General features: G+C 38.3%; 1 pseudogene; it reads left to right on the top strand.

Moving 5' to 3' along the window:
- The first annotated feature begins 782 nt into the window (after positions 1 to 782).
- LOC129082192 (glyceraldehyde-3-phosphate dehydrogenase-like) lies at positions 783 to 1,781 on the top strand (annotated as a pseudogene).
- The last annotated feature ends 7,730 nt before the right edge of the window (positions 1,782 to 9,511 follow it).

The raw sequence follows: 9,511 nt of genomic DNA, 5'->3' as shown, positions 1-9,511 counted from the left end.
GGACCCCCTCTCCTTCTTGTCTTGCTTAAGTCTTTGTTTTGTTTTGTTTTTACATTGGAAAAATTTTATATTTAGAATTAGCCAGCTGGACTCAGTTTAGATGATCCCAATTTTGTTGACAACATCCAAGGTATCATAGTCAGGAACCAAACATATGCCTCTCTCCATCAGGCCTGATCAGGGTGTTGACCTTGGCCACATCAATGTCATAGGCCTTCTTCACAGCCTGTGTGATCTGGTGCTTGTTGGCTTTGACATCCATAATGAATGTAAGTGTGTTGTCTTCTGTCTTCTTCATAGCTGACTCAGCAGTCAAGGGCAACTTGATGATCACATAGTGGTCAAGCTTGTTCCTCCTGAGGACACTCTTCCAAGGATATTTAGTCTGCCTTTGGTGCTGTAGTGTTTTCAGCCATCAGAGGGTGGGTGTCATGTGAAGTTTTTTTTTATAGTTTGTTATCTTTTCTTATTTATTTATTTATTTATTTATTTATTTATTTATTTTTTCTGGCTGAGGATGCCTTTCAGCACCACTTTCTTTGTCTTTAAAGCCTTTGCTTTGGCTTCAGCTTTGGGAGAGACAGGGGATTCCTTCTTCACTTTTATCATTCACTTTGTGAAAGGGTGCCTTGCATGAATTTTTTAATGGCACTTCATGGTTGTTAGGATATACTCCAAACTCCATAACATGACATACAAAACCAGCTATAGGCTTTCTGCTCCTCCTGTTTGACAAATGGCTGTGTCTTCCTGTGCAGTACCATCTTCAACCCTGAGACATGATGATGGAGGTCAGAGTGAATGGATTTGGCCATATCAAGAGTCTGGTTACCAGGGCTGCTTTTTATTCTGGCAAAGTGGAAATCGTCACCATCAATGATCCCTTCATTGACCTCTACTAAATGGTCTACATGTTTTAGTATGATTCTACTCATGACAAGTTCAAAGGCACAGTCAAAGCTGAGAACAGGAAGCTTGTCATCAACGGAAAGTCCATCTCCATCTTGCAGGAGCAAGATCCTGCCAGCATCAAATGGGGTGATGCTGGTGCTGAGTATGTTGTAGAGTCCTTTGGTGTCTTTACTACTTTGGAGAAGCTGGAGCTCACTTGAATGGTGGAGCCAAGAGGGTCACCATATCTGCCTTTTCCGTGGATGCCCCCATGTTTGTGATGGGTGTGAACCTGGCAAGTATGACAACTCCATGCAGGTTGTCAGCAATGCCTCCTGCACCACCAACTGCTTGGCCCCCCTGGCCCAGATCATTCATGACAACTTTGGCATTATTAAGGGAGTCATGACCACAGTCTATGCATCATTGCAACCCAGAAGATTGTGGATGTCCCCTCTGGGAAGCTGTGGGGTGATTGCCGAGGGGCAGCGCAGAACATCATCGCTGTTTCTTCTGGTGCTGCCAAAGCTGTGGGTGAGATCATCCCTGAGCTGAATGGGAAGCTTACTGGCATGGCCTTCTGTAATCCTACCCTCAATGTGTCAGCTACGGATCTGACCTGCCACCTGGAGAAAGCTGCCAAATATGATGGCATCAAGAAGGCAGTGAAACAGGTATCAGAGGGCCCCCTCAAGGGCATCCTGGGATACACTGAGGGCCGGGTTGTCTCCTGTGACTTTAACAGTGACACCCACTTCTCCACCTTTGATGGCGGGGCTGGCATTGCCCTCAATAACCACTTTGTCAAGCTCATTTCCTGGTACAACAATGACTTTGGCTACAGCAATAAGGTGGTGGGACTTATGGTCCACATGGCCTGCAAGGAGTAAGAACCCCCTGGACCACCAACCCCAGCAACAGGAAGAGAGGCCCTCAGTTGCTAGGGAGCCCTCACCCCAAATTGATTCCCCAACACACTGAGAATCTCCTTATCTTCAGTTTTCATCCTAGGCTCCCTGAAGAAGGGAGGGGCTTAGGGAGCCCTACTTTGTCATGCACCATCAATAAGGTTCATTGTACCCAGCCAAAAAAAAAAAAAAGGTATAATATCAACTATAATTAGTGACCTGAGTACATTTCTTGTCTCATCTCCTACTTCTTCTCTTCACCCACACTCATCATGCTTTTTCTTATTAATGTGTGTGTCCTCCTTGTTTGCAAAGCTCTCCAGTCCCCCTTTGCAAGCTTAACTTCTCTTTATCCTCTAATGACTCACTCAGGAGGTAACTCCTTCATGACTGAGTCTCAAAGGTGACATAATTTTTGAAACTCAGATTCTCTTATCCAGGGTGAAGGTGGTCAGTTTCTTAAATTTTAAATTTCTTTTCTTAAAAAAATTATTTTTTTAACAAACTTTTATTTTATTTTATCTTTTATTTTTTATATATTTTTTATTTTTTCAAATACATTTGTCTCTGCCTTCCCCCCACCACTTTCTCTTGCCCCCTCCCCTCTCCCTCCCTCAATCCTTCCCCTTTGGTTTTGTCCATGAGTCCTTGCTATATGTTCCTTGACTTTCCCCTTCCCTTCCTTTTCCCCCGCCCCACTCCTTCCTTCCCTCTTGTCTCTGTTGGTTTCTTTTTCTTTCAGTATTGTTGGTCTTATTTTCCTTGCATCTTTGAGAACACTTAACAGGGTAATGATATCTACCCTGTTAACAAACTTTTAAGTGCACAACACAATGTGTTATCTATGTTGTACAACAGATCTCTAGAACTTATTCATCTTGTATAACTGAAATTATATACACCCATTGAACAACAGCTCTTCCCACTTCTGACAGCCCCTCCTAATGACAGTTCTGCCCTGTTTCTGTGAGTTTGACTATTTTAGATACCTGATATAAGTACTTCTTATACTTGTACTTCTGGTTCTGGCTTACTTCACTTAGCATAATGTTCTCTGTGTTCATCCATGTTGTCATATATGACAGGATTTCCTTATTTTTAATGGCTGAACAATATTCTACTGGAGTATATATCATATTGTCTTTCAACTTTCTGTGCACTTGGTATAATGCGTTTGGTACCTAGACCCAGGATGATATTGGAAGAGTGAACAATCAGAACAGATGCCTAACCAATGCACACTGATTATATATCATTCCATTATTAGACCATAAAATACCTTAATGTTAAAAGAGTTTTTCTGCTTTCCTGTCTCCTCTTTCCCTATTTGGCTCTATTCATCAGCAAAACCATAGGCGAGTGAGCTGAGGTAGAATCAACAACTGAAACCCTCACTGTGCAATAATAAATACAGGGTGGGGAAAAAGTAGGCTTACAGTTTTTATATGGAAAATAATACAGTAATTAATAAATAATAATACAAGAATAAACTCTTGTTTCACAACAATAAACCTAATTTTGCCCCACCCTGAAGTAAATAGAAATCTAAGAGCTGAACTTTTTTCCATCCTCACACATCATTGCTAACTGGTTCTATCAGACAAGTTCCACTTTCCTCTCTGCAGCATCGTGGTAGTCAGTGCTCTACATAAAGTAGTAGGCCCTGGTTTAGTAATAATTTTTTTTTCTAGAAAGTTGACTGACAGGAAGAATTTCCTAGCGATACACATAAATAAATCAAAACACCAGGTCAATGTTTTATACAGTGATGAAAAGTAGATTTATTTTATTGAAATATAAATCTCAAATTTGGGATATGTCTCCCTCTCTCTCCTTTGTGATATAATTAGTTTCTATAGATGTTCATCATACCTATTAGGGATGTAACTTTTCAAAGGTTTATGTCACAGTTATCTCTCTGTTCCTGGTGTTTAAAATTGTAGTAGCCACAAAAAAGTCACTCAATAAATGTTTGTTGAATTAATAAATGAAAGAAAAGGTCGCCAGACTAATATTTAATAGACAAGAGCAATTATTTGGTGGAAGAAACCAGAAGCAAAAGAGGGGGCTATACTCCTACTAAGAAAATTATAGAAGTCAGAAGGAGAAATTTAAAGGAGAGCTACAATTCTTTAGTATTGCTATCTCAGTGTCAAAATAAGGAATTGATTTTTTTTTCATACTATGAAAACTCACTTGTGTGATACCTAGCATGTAAGCCAAACCATTTGCATGCTCTTCAAAGAATTGTTCCACATATAGATTGGTTTGTGTATCCATATGATTGTTTTAAATTTTTATATTTAAAACATGTTTATTCTATTACAGTTGTCTTAATTTTTTCCCCCTTTGCACTCCTACAACCATCCCACCTCGCCCACCACTCCCACAGTCAATTCCTATTCTGTTGTCCATGTCCATGGGTCATTCATACATGTTATTTCTTTGGTCTCTTGTCCTTATTTCCACAATTGTTCTTCTTCTTATCCCCTCAGGTCACTTTCAGTCTGCTCCATGTTTCCATGCCTGTGATTTATTTTGTCATTAGTTTATTTTGTTGAGTAGATTCCACTTACAGTTGAGATCATATGTCATTTGTCTTTAACCGAATGTCTTATTTCATTTAGCATAATATTCTCCAGTTCTGTCCATGATGTTGCAAAAGGTAGGAGTGCCTTCTTTCTTTCTTTTTTAAATGCAGATTTTTTTTTATTTTTAAATGTCAAGATCCATTATAAAGTATTAAAAAATTAAATCCATTATAAAGTCTCAGCAATTAAAACAACATGACACCAGCACAGAAATAATCAAGTATATATAAAATGAGCATTCTGGAAACAAATGTATGTCTGTCTAACAATGTAATATATCATTAAACTGATATTTCAAATAAGTGGGGAAAAGAAGGTTTATTGAACAAATAAGGTTTGTAGAGCACTATTACTTGTAATAAAACAAATATAGATCCCTATTTCACACATTATAAAATATATTCAGGTGAATTAAAAATCAATATGAAAAATCTAAGCAGTTTTCAGAGAAGATTCAAAATAATAGTTTTCTTCCCTGAATTAAATATTCAAACCCAGAAGCTATAAAGTAAAACATTGATGATATAATTATATTAAACATTTAAGACTATATGGTAACATACATTAAAAAAGCTAAAGGACAAGTAATAGAATAGGAAAGTATTTGCAACACATCTAAAAAGGGGTTAATAGTTTTGTTTTGTTTTTTTTAGGGAAATGATTCTACAAACCTTTAATCAAAAAATGGATAAAGAATACCAAAAAGTCATTTAAAGCTTCTTTAAAATAATAGAAATAGGCAAGAAATTATATAAAAACAGGTTTAGTTTCAACAAATAGTAAAGGAACAAGTAAAATAACATAATTGTCACAATCAGATTGATGAGTATTAAAAATGTAATATTAAGTATTGGTGACTGTGAAAGGAACTGGCTATTCATAGATTCTTTTTCTTCATCTTCTTAAATCAGTCCCTTTAGCATATTTTGTAATGTTGGTTTGACAGAGATGTATTTTTTTAGCTTCCTTTTGCAGAGAAATCCCTTATTTCACCTTTCATTTTAATTGAGAACCTCCCTGGGTAGAGCAGTCTTGGTTGCGGGCCTTTGCTTTTCATTACTTGGAATATTTCTTGCAACTCCCTTCTGGCTTGTCGTGATTTTGTTGAGAAGTCAGCTGCTAGCCATATGGGAGCTCCCTTGTATGTTACTACCTCTATCTTCCTTGCTTCCTTTAGGATTATCTGTTTGTCTTTGATATTTGCTATTTTAATGATGATGTGTCTTGGAGTGGGCCTCATTGGGTTCCTCTTGAATAGTACCCTCTGTGCCTCCTGGACTTGTGTGACTTTTTCTCTCCTCCAAGTAGGAAACTTTTTCATCATTACTTTTTCAAACAGTTTCTCTATCCCTTCCTCATCCTCTTCTCCTTCTGGTATCCATATTGTATGAATATTATTACATTTCAGGTTGTCCTGCATTTCTTTAAATGCCTCTACATACTTTTTTTGAGTCTTGTTTCATTTTCTCGCTCTTTCTGGGAGGTTTATTCTACCTTGTCATCCAGCTCACTGATTTGATCCTCCGCTTCACCTAGCCTCTTTTTGATTCCTTCTACTGTGTTCTTCAACTCAGAAATTATATTCTTCATTTCCTCTTGCCTCTTATGGATAAGTTCTATGTCCTTTTTCATGCTGATATAGTTTGTAGTAAGTTCCTCGTAGTTTCCCTGTAGTTTTTGGTAATTCTGTCTGAGCTCACTGAACTCATTGAGCTTCAATAGAACCATTGTTTTGAACTCAATATCTCATAGTTTACTTGCCTCTATTTCATTTAGATCTCTTTCTGGGGATTCCTTCTTTCTCTTTGACTGGGGGTTTCTTTTTCTTCCCATTATTTGTGAAGTTCTTCTCTTTTGCTTCTGCTTCTTAAATTGATCTGTCTTGACTTCCTGACTTTGTGGTGTTAACTTCTATGGTAGGAGATCACTGTTTTTTTCTTTCTAGATCTGCATCTGATGATGTCAGATATTGATCCTGTCTGACCTTAGGCAGTGTGTTCGAGACTTTCAGGAATATACTCTCTGTGGCTCTCCTTCAGCTGTTAATCTATTCAGTCTGCACTCATCAGACTGGCTTAGAGACACTGCAGGGCAGGGCAGTGTCCCTCTGGGGGCAGAGTTATTGGGGCCTCTCACGCTGCTGCCACTCAGGGTACTTGCCTGCCTGAGCCAGATGGCTGTTGCTGTCTGAGGGAGGAGTCAGCACCGGGATCCTTCCAGCTAGTCTCTCTGTTTTATTCCCAAAACCTTGGTCTCCAGTCTCTCCTCAAGTGTTTCTCACCCACTCTGCTTGCGCCTTTGCCAAAGCCCAGGGTAAGTGGCAGTTAGGTTGTGCTAAAGCTGATTATTCTGTCTGAGGTTATAAGGCTCCTCTCTCACTATTGTTCAGTTATTTGTTCCTGTTGCCTTCTCCACAATTTAGTTTTAATTCCAGGTTTGTATTGGGAGGAATTCAGTGTGACTTCCAATCACTCCTGTGCTATCTTTGATTTTTCTGTGTCCATATATTTAAAAATTCAATTTAAAGGAACAGCTGAATTAGTCAATGAGATTGAAGCTGCATTTCAACATTGAGTTTCAGTGAAGGGGAAGCAGCCCATATTCTTTTGTATCTTTAGGGAGAGAAGCTAAAGAATATTTGATGCATGTCTTACAAAGAGGAAACCAAATATTAATATTTTCCCTGTTTATCTTTCATTGTTTCTCCTTTGCTTGCTGTCTGTATTGCAAATATTGTGGCTATCACTTGTTAGTTATCAGACTCCAGTTCATTAAGATCATTGCAATGGTGCCTCTACTGAGGATTTTACTACTATCTTTCACTAGCAGGCACATAGCAAGGCAAATATACTTCTAAATCACACTTATGTTTATTTCAAAATTATAACAGCTGGATTATCTGACTGTACTGTCTTTCTTAAATAAATAAATAACCCCCATATCTCTTCAAAAGAAAATCCCAAACCAGTGCTTCTAACAAAGTTCAAAAGTTAAAGGATTTTTCCCCTTCATGTTTTGTTTTAAGCAAGGTAAAAATTCAGAATTGAAAATTTTGGGAAAATATTAGATATGCTCAAACATGAAGTATAAACAGTTTTATAGTTCCACATAGTTATCTTTTCACATGCAGTGGTTGTCTCTCATCATTGATCAGCTTCCTTTTATTGTATGGTGTTCTGGGAGAGCAAAGAAACCTCCAACCCCACAAGGGTCAAAGAAACTGTGAACTTGTGGATTAAACTTGCAAAATGTTGCATTGTTGAAGACTGTCTTTCTTGGCTTCTGGTAAATCTTAATTTGCAAATTAAAACAGAACCTTTAAGATCTTTCTGATATCAGCTTGAATTAATAATAGGAAACAATCTCCAGCTTCCTTTATCTGACATTCTTACTCATAGTACTGCTCAGAGCTGCCAGAACTTGTTTTGCAAGGGACCACATGAAACTCCTTTGTCAGTGTCAACCAAGCCCTTAATCCTCTTTAAATTGGTTAAATAAGACAATGTGAGAATTGGTGTCATGGGAAGGAGTATCACAGACTTGGAACTAAACAGATTTATGGGGAATTATTTAGGTTCCCCTCCTTTCTCATCCAGAGGCTAGGGCTGCTTTCACTAACTGTTTTCTCCTCTGGCATGACTGGTAGAGAATCAAAAGCAAAATGTCTTTGAATTTCTCAATCTACATTTCTTTAAACAACTTAGCTCAGTCTTGGCTCATGAGCCTGTTCATCTGCATAGTTAGAGGCAAACAAAGATTTTTAGTGTATTAATTTACCTCCAGAATAAGATAGAAAAAGGTAGACAAAACAGAATAGAACTGTTCATTTACACAAGGACAGAAGAGGAAAGAAGTAGAAATGGAGGAGGGGGCAAAAAAGACATATTTGTCCAAATGTACCCTTCTTCCTTTCAACATTTTGTCTACACACATGTTTAGGTCATACTCATTGGCTTACAGTGAACAAAGAAGATCCATATAAGTTCCTGTGTTAGAAAGAGGGCAAATCCATGTGAATTGGAATAATATTTACCTGGAATAAGTACAAGACAAGACCCTGGTTTCTTGTGATACAGAATCTTCTACCACAGGGTCAGAAAACTGTGGTCTGCCTGTTTTGGTAGATAAATATTTCTTTCTTAAAAGATTTTATTATTTATTTATTTTTAGAGAGAGGGGAAGGAAGGGAGAGGCAGAGAAACATTAATTAGTGTATGAGAGAAACATCAATTAGTTGCCTTTTGCACACCACCAGCCAGGAACCTGGCCTGCAACCCAGGCATTTGTCTTGACCAAGAATCAAACCAGTGATTTTTTGGTTTGTGGGATATCACCTAACCCACTGAGCCACACCAGTCAGGGCTTGGTAGATAAAGAGGGAACCCAGACTGACTTATTCTATCATTGGGTTAAGAGAAATAGTAAATTAAGACAGCAAGGAGGAGGGAGACAATTCTCACCCATTAATTAAGCAGTCCTGGATCTGGTTGAATAAGATTGCCAGGTATTCCAAACACCATAAGAAAAATTATGATAAGACAGGAAGAGGGGAGCCCTTGAAATTCTGTGTGTATCATCTCTACTAGTTGGGAAAGAAAGCTTTTGAGACTATGTATTAATCCCAAGGTCTAGAGATGGGAAGAGGATGGGGAACATAGAAACTGACTAAAGTATATAACCCCTGAACCCCTATAGTCAGTGCACTCAGATTAGCTGAGTGTTCACTCATAGCCAGGTGCTCATGTGTATAGAACAAACTTAATAACACACTTACTAAAAACTTTATTTCCTCTATATATGGGGCATTTAGATTAGCCAGGTGCCTGCTTGCAGCTTTGAGCTTGTGTTCTTATAAATAAACTTGCCGTCTCATCCCACTATCCATATTTGTCTCTTAACTGAATTCTTCTCTTTCGAGCAAGGCAAGAACCAAGGAGGGGGAGCTCCTTGACTCGAGTCTCCCCTGTAACATCTTTTGGTGCCATGACTCAGATTCCACCCTTTGTCTCCATCCACCTGGAATACAGTAAGTAACAGTGTCATTGGCAATGTTTTATTGCCTATTTCAACACTGGGATTAAAAAAAGATGCAGCAGCAGTGGGGGAAGGTCATTCTCACAT

Source organism: Pteronotus mesoamericanus, unplaced genomic scaffold (assembly GCF_021234165.1).
Source record: "Pteronotus mesoamericanus isolate MK-2021 breed Mesoamerican mustached bat unplaced genomic scaffold, CSHL_Meso_final scaffold_12, whole genome shotgun sequence".
NCBI classification, from domain to species: Eukaryota; Metazoa; Chordata; class Mammalia; order Chiroptera; family Mormoopidae; genus Pteronotus; species Pteronotus mesoamericanus.
This window is presented reverse-complemented; position numbering and strand designations above follow the sequence as displayed.